Below are 3,495 nucleotides of genomic sequence, written 5' to 3' on the forward strand. Positions count from 1 at the left end.
TTTTTCTTTGCATGCGTTCGAAGGGGTGATTTACCTTTGAGTTTGACTCTGGCAGGCATGTTAGTTTTTGATTGTTGACGACTTTTCTTCTTCGACTCGAGGTGAGCGAGTCGGAGCCGTTGCTTGGCGATAGCGGCACTTAGCATTTAGCCTTAGTCCCAGTTCAGGCGCGGTCGAACTACCGACCGTGATGATAAAAAATGCGGCCTTGTAGTTTGACCGGGGTCGGACTTTACGTGTTCCTAATCTTAGTTCGAGCTGGGAATACTTACTTGAATGGCGAGGGTGCCTAACCTGCGCCTCGATTCGTTGGAGGTTGGGTTTTGCTGAGTTCAATGATGAAGGCGCTTGGTCCGAGTCCTGGTTCAACTATGGTTGAACTTGTTAGATTTGAGGACGAAGGCGTCTAGCCTTATGGTTCAAGCGAGGTCGACCTCGTTGGATTTGATGGCGAAGGCGCGTAGCCTGAGTCTTGGTTCGACCGTAGCTAAACTTACAGGCGAAGGCGTATATGCTTGATTTAATGGCGAAGGCGCATAGCCTGAGTCCCAGTTCAACTGTTGTTGAACTTTGTCGATTTTGATGGCGAAGGCGCATAGCCTGAGTCTTGGTTCAACCGTAGTTGAACTTCTTGGCGAAGGAGCATAGCCTTGATTTAATGGCGAAGTCGCATAGCCTGAGTCTTGGTTCAACCGTAGTTGAACTTACTGGCGAAAGCGCATAGCCTTGACTTAATGGCGAAGGCCCATAGCCTGAGTCCCAGTTTAACTGTTGTTGAACTTTGTCAATTTTGATGGCGAAGGCTCATGGCCTGAGTCCCAGTTCAACTGTTGTTGAACTTAGTGGCGAAGACGCATAGCCTTGATTTAATAGCGAAGGCGCATAGCCTGAGTCCCAGTTCAATTGTTGTTGAACTTTGTCAATTTTGATGGCGAAGGCGCATAGCCTGAGCCGCAGTTCAACTATTGTTGAACTTTGTCAATTTTGATGGCGAATGCGCATAGCCTGAGTCCCAGTTCAACTGTTGTTGAACTTAGTGGCGAAGGCGCATAGCCTTGATTCAATGGCGAAGGCGCATAGCCCGAGTCTTAGTTCAGCTGTTGTTGAACTTAGTGGCGAAGGCGCATAGCCTGAGTCCCAGTTCAACTGTTGTTGAACTTTGTCAATTTTGATGGCGAAGGCGCATAGCCTGAGTCCCAGTTCAACTGTTGTTGAACTTTGTCAATTTTGATGGCGAAGGCGCATAGCCTGAGTCCCAGTTCAACTGTTGTTGAACTTTGTCGATCTTGATAGCGAAGGCACATAGCCTTGATTTAATAGCGAAGGCGCATAGCCTGAGTCCCAGTTCAACTGTTGTTGAACTTTGTCAATTTTGATGGCGGAGGCGTATAGCCTGAGTCCCAGTTCAACTGTTGTTGAACTTAGTGGCGAAGGCGCATAGCCTTGATTTAAAGGCGAAGGCGCATAGCCTGAGTCCCAGTTCAACTGTTGTTGAACTTAGTCGATTTTGATGGCGAAGGCTCATGGCCTGAGTCTCAGTTCAACTGTTGTTGAGCTTAGTGGCGAAGGCGCATAGCGTGAGTCCAATATTGTGGGTATTGAGTGCTGAAGCTCGGTTTTGATTTGAGACCTTGAGCGGCTTATCCGTTGTCTTCCCAACCAGGGTATATAGGCTGTCTTGAGGCGACTATCTCCGTGCCGGTTTCTGTCCGGAGCTCGTATTAGGGATGCGGGAGATGCCTTACAGAGATCTTCCCTTAGGAGGGGCTTCTTCTTCTTCTTTGCACTATCCGAGATCAGAGAGAGAGAGGACTTGGATCTTGATTTGAGATCTTCGAGTTCCCCTTGTCCGACATGCCGCTTTGGCTTATTTGAGCTGGGTTACTTTTGTTTTCCTTTTCTGGCGTTTCTTCCTTTTTGGTCCAAGGAAGAACTACGCGATTTTGCTAGGAAATCCTCACAGACTGCGCCAAATTATTTTGCTCAAAAGTCATCATATACCTTATGAGTGCAAACAATATAAATAGATCACGGGAAAATCATAGCAAACCGTAATAATCCATTAGACCAAATGAAGGATGCGAAAATAAGTACTCAACTTTAGGAAGAGAAACATAAAAGCTTTTATTGATAATGTTGATTTGGCCTGCCTCTCCATGAAGAGGTTCAGGGCCTTACAATGGTGTTCTACTCTCTCATAATATGGGTCTCATTGTGTTTTTTCTCTTTTTCCTCGATAGTGACCAAGAAGGAGCCCCCTTTAATATGGTTCCCTCTCTTGGTATTTATAGCTGTGAGCTTCGTGAGCTAGCAATAAGTGGCCGTGACCACGTTGGGGTTTTGCCTTCATGATGACGGATAGGTCGTGGCCTTGTTGATCGAATCAGATAAGGGTTGAATACCGTTAATTCTGAGTGGTCATACCACTAATTAATCATGAATTAGCTTAAGACGGGATTAGCTTCGTTAATTATCGTGGAGTCGGATTCTGACCCATACAACTACATAAAAGATTAAGCTTATACTCCCTCCGGTCCACAATAAGTGACCAATTTATTTTGGGTACACCCATTAAGAAAATACTAAAATTTAGACAAAAATAGTTAGTGTGACTAAACTACCCTTAATTAAATGCTACAGCATAATTTAATGTGAGGAGTAAAAGACTTTTTTTGGATACATACATACATAAGGGTAATTTTAGAAAAATAAATTGAATTCTGTCTTCGTTATAAAAAGGCCAAATACATAGACAGCCCATTAAACTTGGCCCAATTTTTCATTTTGGCACTTTAACTCAGCCTTGTTCCATTTTGGCCCTCCAACCCCATTTCTTTTGTTCCACTTTGACACAAAAGCTGACTAGATTCCATGTGTGATTTGCATCACCCTTGTAGGCGCGTGAGAGCCATTTTTTAAGCCAAATTTTAATACTCCCAACGTAGAGGCGGATCCAGAATTTAAATCCTATGGATTCAATTTTAATGTTTTTAACATTGAACCCATTATATTTTTAAAGTTATGGGTTTATATCTATTTTTTTTATAATTTTAATGAATTTTTACATACAAATTTTTACTCCGCGTCAAAAGTTATCGGTTCAGTTGAACCCGTAGTTATTACAGAAAATATATATAAAAAATATTTTTTGCACGGGAGGGGGGCAGAAAAACGAAAAAAATAATAATTTGAAATTACAAAAAAAAAAAATTGCGGGGGGTGGGGGTGGGGGTGGGGCTAGCAGCTGGGTATTTGTCCCGCTGCATTTTTACTTGGGATAAAAGTTTTTGTGTCAAAGTAGAACAAAAGAACCCATTATATTTTTAAATGTTATGGGTTTATATCTATTTTTTTTTTACAACTTTAATGAATTTTTACATACAAATTTTTACTCCGCGTCGAAAATTATGGGTTCAGTTGAACCCGTAGTTATTACCGAAAATATATAAAAAAAATATTTTTTCCCCGGGATGTGGGCAGAAAAAACGAAAAAAA

Source organism: Nicotiana attenuata, unplaced genomic scaffold, assembly GCF_001879085.1.
Source record: "Nicotiana attenuata strain UT unplaced genomic scaffold, NIATTr2, whole genome shotgun sequence".
NCBI classification, from domain to species: domain Eukaryota; kingdom Viridiplantae; phylum Streptophyta; class Magnoliopsida; order Solanales; family Solanaceae; genus Nicotiana; species Nicotiana attenuata.